The sequence below is a fragment of the Culex quinquefasciatus genome, chromosome 3 (assembly GCF_015732765.1).
Source record: "Culex quinquefasciatus strain JHB chromosome 3, VPISU_Cqui_1.0_pri_paternal, whole genome shotgun sequence".
In the NCBI taxonomy this organism is placed as follows: Eukaryota; Metazoa; Arthropoda; class Insecta; order Diptera; family Culicidae; genus Culex; species Culex quinquefasciatus.
The window spans coordinates 44,578,951-44,590,704 of NC_051863.1; positions in this window are offsets into that span (position 1 = coordinate 44,578,951).

Sequence of the window (11,754 nt, forward strand, 5' to 3'; positions counted from 1 at the left end):
GTCTAACTTGTACGTGCGTCAAACGTGTGTTGGCCTAATATCTCTTTGGCCAGTTATCGCACTTACATCAATTTTCAGGGATTGTGACAAGATTGAAACTACTTTCATATGTAAAGTGACAAAAAAATTTTGAGCTTTTTTGGTTTTCATTGAATATTTCAGGATTGATCTCGAATTTTGGGGATCTGTGAAGATCAAAAGGTGAGGCATTGTGAGCTGCACAAAATGGCGTCCTTATATCAATTGGCAGTTGGCAGTGGCAGTGCGTGGCCGAATGGTTACGCTGTCCGCTTTGTAAGCGGATGATTCTGGGTTCGATTCCCATCTGCTGCAACCTTCCATCGGATGAGGAAGTAAAATGTCGGTCCCGGCCTTGGTTGTTGTTAGGCCGGTCAGTCATTCCAGGTGTAGGAGTCGTCTCCATGCCATAAGTACAAACAACACACCAAAACCAAGCCTACTCCAGTGGAATCGCTGGCGGCGGTTGGACTCGCAATCCAAAGGTCGTCAGTTCAAACACTGGGGTGGAAGGTTCCTTGGAGTAGAAAGAGGTTTGGGTGCTCTCCCCATTCAAGCCTTCGGACTCCTAGGTTCGAGCAGAAACTTGCAATAGAGACCACAAAAGACCCGGGGTCGTCAATGTGGATGGTTTGATTTTTGATAATGATGCAAATGGCTTCTTTGGGCATACCGAAGGCACCAAAAAAGTTTCAGTCGGATTAAAAAATACAAAAATTAAAATTTAAGAAAAAAGGCCGATTTCGTAGAGAATTGCTCATTTGATAGAGGTGAAATTCTCACAAGAATAGTTTTAGTTACCATCATCAGAGGTGACATTGGTTCTGGGGGTGAGATTGGGTCATACAAATTTCTGCATTTTTGTCCCCCTCAATGTCACCCCTTATGACGGTACTAAAATCTTTAGTGCGAAACTATTCAAATATGCTTGACCTTTGCTACAATCTCAAAGCACAGCAGAAAGATGCTTGCTTTCATCTCTTTAATCCACCGAGAAACATTAACTATCCGTGACTTTATTGCCCAAAAACCGGGACCCCAAAAAGGATCAAACCGTCTTAGGAATATCATTTCCCTCGCATCAGAAGGTCACAAAACCCGACGACGGTGCAAAAAGGTTCTAGGTATGTTGATAATCCAAATGAACGAAACAGAGGGAGGCAAAAAAACTGCGAACTCATGTCTACGAGCAAGATGATACCGTAATACGCGGTCTCGCACGTGACCAACAAGTCAGCTGTCAGGACCGGCTTTCGATGCTCTCACTCAGTTTCGCCTTTTTTTTTCTTGGAGACGGGTTTTGGGAAATGTCACTTTGAATTTTAATTTGGGAATTCTTGGAATCCGATATTTTTTTATTTAAGTTACACTAACTGAGTTGCCAATCAATTGAATTTCATTTGACTTGCCTGAATATTCCAGAATTATTACAGTTGAAATTTTTGATGCATTTCATTTACCCGAAAAGACTAAAGCTATAAATTTAGCACTTTCCAAAATTAGGTTCGCCATCGACCCTTTCTCACACATGTCATGAAATGTCACGAGACGTAATTCAGCTGACGTTACACAATAAACCGTCGCAAACCCATCCACAAAACGAGAATCCTCAAGAAAGGAGGAACATACTCGTTAAATTGAAAGTGAGAAAACATGTGACATTCCGACAAGAGCAACCAACCTCTTACATCGGTTTTCGTCTTTTTCGTTCTTTCTTTTCCAACCCTACCCAAAACCTCTGACCCTTCCAGGAGTTTTCCTCAAATACCATCGACGTGACTGTGGTGCTTTCTTGTCGCACGTCGCTAGTTGACGTTACGAGAAAAACGTGTTTTAATGTTTGACCTCGAGTAAACAAAACCAGAGCATGTAATGTAAACAATAACAAACGGGTAATTCTCCGCCAACTCACACAGCAGTTGCCCCGACCCCTCTTCGATTTGCGTGAAACTTTGTCCTAAGGGGTAACTTTTGTCCCTGATCACGAATCCGAGGTCCGTTTTTTGATATCTCGTGACGGAGGGCGGTACGACCCCTTCCATTTTGAACATGCGAAAAAGAGGTGTTTTTCAATAATTTGCAGCCTGAAACGGTGATGAGATAGAAATTTGGTGTCAAAGGGACTTTTATGTAAAATTAGACGCCCGATTTGATGGCGTACTCAGAATTCCGAAAAAACGTATTTTCATCGAAAAAACACTAAAAAGTTTTAAAAATTCTCCCATTTTCCGTTACTTGACTGTAAAAATTTTGGAACATGTCATTTTATGGAAAATTTAATGTACTTTTCGAATCTACATTGTCCCAGAAGGGTCATTTTTTCATTTAGAACAAAATTTTTCATTTTAAAATTTCGTGTTTTTTCTAACTTTGCAGGGTTATTTTTTAGAGTGTAACAATGTTCTACAAAGTTGTAGAGCAGACAATTACAAAAATTTTGATATATAGACATAAGGAGTTTGCTAATAAACATCACGAGTTATCGCGATTTTACGAAAAAAAGTTTTGAAAAAGTTGGTCGTCATCGATCATGGCCGTTCATGGTCACCCGCGACAGACACGGACGACGAAACAAAGAGAAACGCAAAAAGTAACTTTTTCAAAACTTTTTTCGTAAAATCGCGATAACTCGTGATGTTTATAAGCAAACCCCTTATGTCTATATATCAAAATTTTTGTAATTGTCTGCTCTACAACTTTGTAGAACATTGTTACACTCTAAAAAATAACCCTGCAAAGTTAGAAAAAACACGAAATTTTAAAATGAAAATTTTTTTTCTAAATGAAAAAATGACCCTTCTGGGACAATGTAGATTCGAAAAGTACATTAAATTTCCCATAAAATGACATGTTCCAAAATTTTTTACAGTCAAGTAACGGAAAATGGGAGAAATTTTAAAACTTTTTTAGTGTTTTTTTCGATGAAAAATACGTTTTTTCGGAATTCTGAGTACGCCATCAAATCGGGCGTCTAATTTTACATAAAAGTCCCTTCGACACCAAATTTCTATCTCATCACCGTTTCAGGCTGCAAATTATTGAAAAACACCTCTTTTTTCGCATGTTCAAAAAAGGAAGGGGTCGTACCGCCCCTCCGTCACGAGATATCAAAAAACGGACCTCGGATTCGTGATCAGAGACAAAAGTTACCCCTTGGGACAAAGTTTCACGCAAATCGAAGAGGGGTCGGGGCAACTTTTCCCGATTTCGTGTGAGTTGGTAGAGAATTACCCAAACACCTTTTTTCATTGGTTGACATGTTGGACATTGTCCCAAAATTTGGTTGAATTTGCCGGATTCCCGAGTTACAATCAAAAATGTGTACAGTAGTCGGACATTCACATGTGACAAAACGTCCTTGGGCTACATTTTCTTTGGTCAGTTATCGCACTTGCAGGGTGTGGCAAGATAGCATGATCAGGTCGCAACTATTTTCTTATGAAGAGTGACAACATTGCACTAAGTTGTTCACGTTTTCTAGTTGAATATCTCCGGATAGAAAACAAGGTCAAAAGGCGAGGTTTTAGCCACAAATTCACATTCGACAAGATAGCACGTTCACGACGACTTGACGGAGAGGCACTCGGCGATAAACGCTAATGAATAATTTCCCCGGAACAAGGATTTTCCATTTTTGGCATCCACATCCGCCGCCGCCGCCGCCGCCGTCGTAGTCGTTTCCTGTCTCTTTGAATGATGTATTTATTAGGGACAAGTGTGGCCCAGATTGTCCTCGGGCCAGCTCGGGAGCTGCGGGTTATTGCAGATCGGACACTTCCGCTACGAGGGTTTTCGAAAACACGGTCACCGGGAGGATGGTCAGGATTCGTCCATGGCGAGAGGGTGAGTGGGTGTGGGGCTCGTCCTTGCTCCATTTGGAAACGGCAGTGGGGTGCAGATTGCTGAACAAAAATTCAAACAGACAAATAAAATAGCTTTTAACGGTACACATCAACCAGAGCGTTTGCACCAAGATTTTTGATACACACATTTTGGTATCTACAAAACTACGGGAACTATCGATATAATTTTTCATTCATCCCCGAAAGTACTGTCTACACAATAATTTACAATAAAGTTTGACTATTCCATCAATCAGTTTTTTGCAGGATTGGGTCCGTAAATTTGACATGTTTAGAATAAGAAGACAACAACTTCCTTGGTTGCTGTGCATCCTTCAAAATATCGTGAAAAATTGCATTCTCTGATATTACGTAAAATTTAATTATTTTTTTTGTTGTAATTTTTGATCATTTAGTGATCTAGTTAGTCCATTTTTTATTTTTTTTATTAAAGTCTCGATAGAATTTTGAAGGCTGGTCATTAGGGTGACAAGAAAAAAAAACAAAATTATCGAAAATATTGAGAGATACCCCCTGGTTCGACTCTTTAGGTAAAAATAAATAACTGTGCAAATTTTGAGCCAAATCGGTAAAGATATAAGAATCGCTTTTTGTCGTTAAAGTTTGTATGGGAAAAACCGCAAAAGCCAAAAAAGTGGCGTTAAATGTGTCGGATCATTGTCTAATGTGAGATTCCTGAGTAAAATTGTATGACCAACAACTTTGTCGAAGATCACAAAACGATTCTATTGTTTTACTGTCACCCTACTGGTCATCCAAAACGGGTAAGGAGGAAATAGTTTATGACAAACTCGCACTCGTTGACAGCTTGCCTGCTTTGTTTGTTTGCAGAAACGTCAGCCTGCATACAATTTGCTTGTATTTTTTTTTTTTGAATTAAATATACTTTATTAAATCTTTCTTATAATAATTACATTTGGTTTACATAATAAGTGGTCAGCTGTGGCTCTTCAGCTTTAGTTTGCTTTTCGTGATTTAAACACTGTTCATATTCATAACTTTAAAAGTATATGATTTATCATTTTTGTAACACTAGGTACAATGAAGAAAAAAATAAATAAGAAAACATAACCTAACCTAAAACTAACTTAATCTTACCATAAACTAAACCAATCCTTGAATCAAGGGGTATTCAGATATAGCACATTTTTCCCTGAATTTCAAACATTTTTCTTGAATCTTCTGATCCAACATTTTTACTTCTGCTAATTCATGAACCTCACTTGATCTTGTCCAGCCAGGAACATTCAAAACCATTTTGAGTACCTTGTTTTGGACACGCTGGAGCTTCAATTTATGAGTTCTAGCGCAACACTCCCAAACAGGTACTGCATACTCAATAACGGGGTAAATTATTTGTTTGTAAACTGCTAGCTTATTTTTCAAAGATAACTTTGATTTTCTGTTAATTAAAGGATACAAACACCTGATGAGAATGCTGCACTTGTTCAATATTTTATCTACATGCTGTCGAAACAATAGTTTCGAGTCAAGTATGAGACCTAAATATACAACTTCCTTTGACCAGGGTATTGAAACATCATTCATTTTAATCAAAACATCATCCTTTGGGACAAATCGGGCCGATTTGGAAAGTGGAAAAATGATGGTTTGAGTTTTGGCTGCATTTATGCGAATTTTCCAGTCGCCAAAGTATTCGGAAAGAACGTCAAGACCCTTCTGAAGACGGCCAACTAAATATCTGGTTATTTTACCCTTATAAATAACGGCAGTGTCATCAGCAAAAAGTGACAACACACCATTACCAGGAAGAGTAGGCAAATCAGATGTAAAAATATTGTACAGAAGTGGGCCAAGAATACTTCCTTGGGAACCCCAGCATCAATGTTGAATAATCCAGAAGCAATCCCATTCAGAAAAACCCTGAACGATCTCTCCGAAAGATAGTGCTGGATAATTTTGATAAGATACATTGGAAAACCGTATAAATACAGTTTATGTATCAAACCATCATGCCAAACATTGTCAAAAGCCTTCTCAACATCCAACAAAGCCATAGCAGTTGATTTAGACTCAAGCTTGTTCTGCTTGATGATTTTAGTTACTCTCGTAAGCTGATGAGCAGTATTATGCCCTTTCGGAAGCCAAACTGCTCATTCAAAATTATATTATTATCGTTGGTAAAATCCAAAAGCCTTGAATAGATGACCTTCTCAAAGAGTTTGGACAGACTACTCAAAAGACTAATGGGACGATAACTTGTTGGCGATGTTGGATCTTTTGAGGCTTCAAAATTGGTATGACTTTGCCCAGCTTCCAATTGGTGGGGAAGTAACCAAGTTGCAAACATTTATTGAAAATATTGGCTAGATGTTGAAAGAACTGATCACTCTGTTTTTTCAACACTAGATTAAAATGTTATCAAAGCCAGGAGCTTTCATTTTTCATTTGTTTAACTGCAACTTTGACTTCCTCACCAGAAACATGGGAATCTGCAGGAAATTCAAAGGTAGAGTCATTGATTGTTGAAATACTATTGGCAACTGATGTTTCTTTACGGCTGGTCATGGAAGCGCCAAGATTATGTGAACTAACAAAATGAAGCCCAAGTGCATTTGCCTTTTCCTCGGATGTAATCAAAGGAGAATCCTCAACAATAAGAGGAGGAATAGGCTTTGGTTTGTTTTTAAGAACTTTTGAAAGTTTCCAAAATGGTTTTGAATAATTCCCAAGCTGGCTTACATGTTTTGAAAATTCTTGATTTCTGATATTGTCAAGTCGGTCTTGTATGATTTTGTTCAAATTGTTAACTGAAATCTTTTGTCATAGTCCCCAGTCCGTTGATATTGTCTCCTATAAACATTCCTAAGTCTAATCAAGTGTTTAGTATCTACGTCAATATCAGTTACCTTAAAATTAACAGGAACCTCCCGAACGTTGGCAGCCTCTGCTTGGTTGATAGCCTGCTGGATCACCTCCAGCGAACGATCAATATCAGCAGAAGTTTCCGGGTGTTGATCATAGTCGATGTTGCTGTCTACCACTTGCTGAAACTGCTGCCAGTCAACGTTGTGGTAATCTTTCCGGGTTGGTTGCCGCTGCGGAGTAACGGAAGCTCCAACCTCCACAACCACCGGATAGTGATCAGAACTCAACTCTTCAAACACCTCAGGATGAGCCACGTTCTCAGCCATATTGGTAATGAAGAAATCGATGATTGAGTGATTCCCAGACCGAGCCACCCTCGTTGGACGATCCGGACTCACAACGTTGTAGTATCCGTTTTGCAGATCGTTGTGCAGAATCACTCCGTTCCGATTCCTCCTGCTGTTGCCCCAAACTTCATGCTTCGCGTTGAGGTCACCAGCGATGATGTACTTTGCGCTCCGCCGTGTCAGCTTCTGGATATCGCCCTTCAGTTTTGCTGCTGAACCATCTCTGGCATTCACCTGACGTGGGCAGTATGCAGCAATGAAGAGTACTGGGCCAACCGAAGTGGGAATTTCCACTCCAACGGCCTCGATGATGTCCAGCTTAAAGTGTGGCAGCCGGCGTGGCTTGAGATCACGATGAACAGCGACAAGCACACCTCCTCCTCCAGAGGTGGTCCTGTCGAGCTGCGTCGCGATCTTGTAGTTTTGCAGATAAACTTTTTCACCGGGCTTCAGATGAGTTTCCGTGATGGCAGCTACGTCGATCTCCTTCTCGCGAAGAAAATCCACCAGCTCTAAGTTCTTCCTCCTAATGGAGCAAGCGTTCCAATTCAGCAGCTTGAGGGACCTACGATCCATACTGGATGACGAACGAGGTCAGCACTTCAATCTGCTGGGTCTTGGTTTTGCATCCACGCAGTGCAGCGGACATCTGTTTGAAAATATTGAGGAGTTCGGTTGAGGTGTAAAGATCATTACCATTTTCCTCAACTGCTGGTTCTTGGGTTGGTCTTGGCTCCTGGCTGAAGCCCGGTGGTGGCGGTCTCGGCTCCTGGCTGGAACCCGGCCGTGGATGATTCATCTCAGCTCTCTTCCTGGGATCCAACGGCAACGGTGCCAAGTTCGGGACCTGGCGTCGCGGTTGAAGAGGTGGAAAATTTTGCTCCACCAGGGCTGGAGGAGTTCTACGACGCTGAGGCTGATTCTTCGTCGATGCTTGCTGCCGAATTTTCACGAACTCAGCTCTCTTGGGGCACTTTCGGTCGGTTGACGAATGCTCACCGTTGCAGTTGAGGCACTTCACCAGCGAATCTTGGATGCACTGGGATGTGATGTGCGCATCAGTACCACATTTGGCGCAACGACGCTTCAGGTGGCAGTTCTTACCTCCGTGCCCGAAGCCCAGGCAGTTGAAGCATTGTGTGACGTCACGATGCACTGGTCGGTATCGCTCCCACGACACGATAATGTTGAAAACCGCTCGGATTGCCTTCAGCTCAGGAAGCGTCACGGTACTTGATGTCTTTGTTGCGTCGGCTCATTTTGTGCACGGCCAACACATCCAGTTTCAAAACTTTTAGCTCGGCAGCTAATTCCTCCACTGGCATGTCGTACAGACCTCTGACGACGATTTTGTACGGCTTATCCATGACGACATCATGGGTAAAGTACTCCGCCTCGTTTTCGGTCAAGTAATCCTTGACCAGTTGATAGTGCTGCCTGGATTGCACCAGCACCTTAAATCCGTCCTGACACAGACGAATGTTGCCTTGGACTTTCCCAGACTTGATGAGTTCAACAAGCCCCGCACGAAAGTCGATCGTTGCTGCTGATTGCCTCACATAAAAAGGAGGCAGTTTCTCCTTTCGCTGTTTCACTTCATTCTCCTTTGCTTCCGCTACCTGGTCCTCGTCAGGCAGTCCAGCAAACTTGTTGTTCTTCAAAAGCTGCTCCTCGTGCGATGAAGAGTTCTCCTCCTCCTCATCCATCGGTACAGTACCGTCGCTCTTTTTCGTCTTTTTGCTGTTCGATGTCACTTCCAAAAGCACCTTCCTTTTGGAAATTCCCGGTTTTTGGCCATCAGTTGAGGCCTCAACCTTCCTTTTGGAAATTCCCACTTTTTTGCCTGCTTGAGCCGCAGGTAGGGCAATATTGCCGGCGTTTTGCGCCGGGACGCGACGAGTCATGTTGATTCAGACAACCTTCACCAACGAATGCTCGGATAACAATGATATACAATTTGCTTTGTTTGCGAGTTTGCCGCAAACTTGATTGCGAGTTTGACAAACTGTCAAACTGGAAAAGAGTGAATTTGTTTGTCATAGTCTAATACCTTCTTTAGTAAATGTATGGAATTCTGTGTCTTAAGATAGAATTTTCAGATCATTTTGGTGTCTTCGGCAAAGTTGTAGGATGTGATTACAACATTTCGGGAAAAATTAATACACGGACTTGGCATTCTAAAAATATGTTTTTTAGAATTTTCGATTTTTTTATTATATTTATTATTTATTTTAGGGGACTAAAAAAGACATCTTTTGAGCCAGTTTGATGGTGCAAAATCTGAACAAAAATAATTTAAAAAAATGAACCAATAATTTTCAAGATATCGTCAATTGAAAATTACAGGCTAATCAAGTGACACTGAAAAACTAATTTTGATCAATATTAACTATTTGTGGAAGGAAAGGAAATTTTCTCAGCTCTTTAAAAAAAAAATTAACGGTGGCATCCTTCAAACAGTATTCAAATAGAAAAAAGTTATCATTTCCAAAAATTATAACCGGAAAGTGAACTTCAAAACTTGCATTTTATGCACATTATCAAAAAATCTGTTAAGTACTTTTGATAAATGAAATTTGATTTAGCTTTTAAACATTAAAAAAATCAAATTATTCGCTCTACAGCATTGCCTTGGCGTTCTCGATTTTGAGATTCCTACTCGAAACTAAGTGTCCGAAGGCTTGATTGTTGAGGCAATTGCAAACCTCTTTTTACACCTTAGCTTCTATCCACCCCGGGATTCGAACTGACGACCTTTGGATTGTTAGCTTTAAAACATATTTTTTTAATGTTTTGACTACATTGTCAATAAATTTAAAAATCCTTTTTTAAAGACCTATTTTAACAAGAACCAGTTTCGCACCACCAGAGTGATAAAAAGTTAAATAAACAAATCGGATTTTCCGTGTACTTATTTTTCCGGAACTTTCTAATCAAAACCTACAATTTTGCTGAAGACACCAACTCGATCAGAAAATGCCATTTCAAGATACCGATTTTAAAATATTTTAATACAAAGATTAAATTTCCAATAAATTTGCTCATTATTAAGAGAATTGCCCAGTAGAGGGTTAAAACGAAATTCAAACATTCACAAACCACCCTAACGCCAACCCTCGAGGGTTCCCCGCCCATTAGCATACCATCGATTCGTGCCGTTTCGAACGTTTTGGCTCTTCACACGAGACAATTCCAGCAGATCAAACGACTTGATGGTTGCGAGTCTGGCCTGCACCGAAGAGTGTTCTCGGTCTGGATGATAAATCGTACAATTTTATTAGTGAGTGAGTGTGTGTGCACACACTCAACTTGTGGTGAATTTGGAAAACGTGCCAGATATTAAGAATTGAATCAATCTAAACGAGTCGTGCTTAATGCCCAATTTTAAATTGAGAGGAATTTGTGTTATTTTCAAGAGGATTTCTGAACCACTGAATCAATATCGCGAACTTAAAATTCATTGTCAATCAAGCGGTGTCCTGACGTTTTTTCCAAGACCCAATCAAACTAAACTTGAAAAATCAACAAATCTCACCAAACAATCTTCCGTTGATTCAAGTCTCGTATTGTTTGCAAAGGCAGAAAACTCCCCTCGCCGGCATCATCATCACTGTTGCTCACTTTTCCATCGGTAACCCCTTTTTCTTGTCTACATTTTTAATGATTTTCCGCGCCGTTTCACTGAGCAGCACTTTAAAGCATCCTAAGCAACAAAAAAAGGACGAGCGAACTTTGAGTAGCATGTACACGTACCAGAGTACATTCGACTTCGCGGAAAACTATTACTGTTTCCCGCGGAGTCATTAAACTTGAATAGAACAAAAGTCGTTGACTTTTCCAGCCGGTAGAGTGCGGCATGAGAAGCCACAGCGTTTCAATTATATACGGTGTGTGGGACGTATGAAGTGCACACATAACCCGATGCCAGAAGCATAAGAATTGAATTTTTAGGTTGTAGCTTTTTGTCTTGTGCTTACCGTGTAACACACACGTAATCGAGGAGCAGGATTTCTTTCAGGAAGCTTCACGGTAAATTTTCGCACTATGTGTAAGCTTTTTAATACATGAGATCAGGTAAAGTTCTGGGTTAGTTATCAGAATTTCGGATATTATGTTTTGTCGTCGTTCGTTTTGAGGTTCACTTTGACAGACAGAAAATCAAAGAGTGCACTTAAGTGATATTTCGTCGCGTCGTGCTAACTTGTCGTACGTGAGCAATTCTCTACGAAATCGGTCTTTTTTATTAATTTTAATTTTTGTATTTTTTAATCCGTCTGAAACTTTTTTGATGCTTTCGGTATGTCCAAAGAAGCCATTTTGCATAATTAGTTTTTCCATATAATTTTCCATACAAATTTGGCAGCTGTCCATACAAAAATGATATATTAAAATGCAAAAATCTGTATCTTTTGAAGAAATTTTTTGATCGATTTGGTGTCTTCGGCAAAGTTGTAGGTATTGATAAGGACTACACTGGGAAAAATGATACACGGTAAAAAAAAATGTGATTTTTTATTTAACTTTTTGTCACTAAGACTTGATTTGCAAGAAACACTATTTTTTTCATTTTTTGTATGTTTTAGAGGACATAAAATGCCAACTTTTCAGAAATTTTCCCGAGTTATGATTTTTTGACCGAGTTATGATTTTTTTAATCAATGCTGATTTTCGAAATATTGGTCGCAAAAATTTGTCAA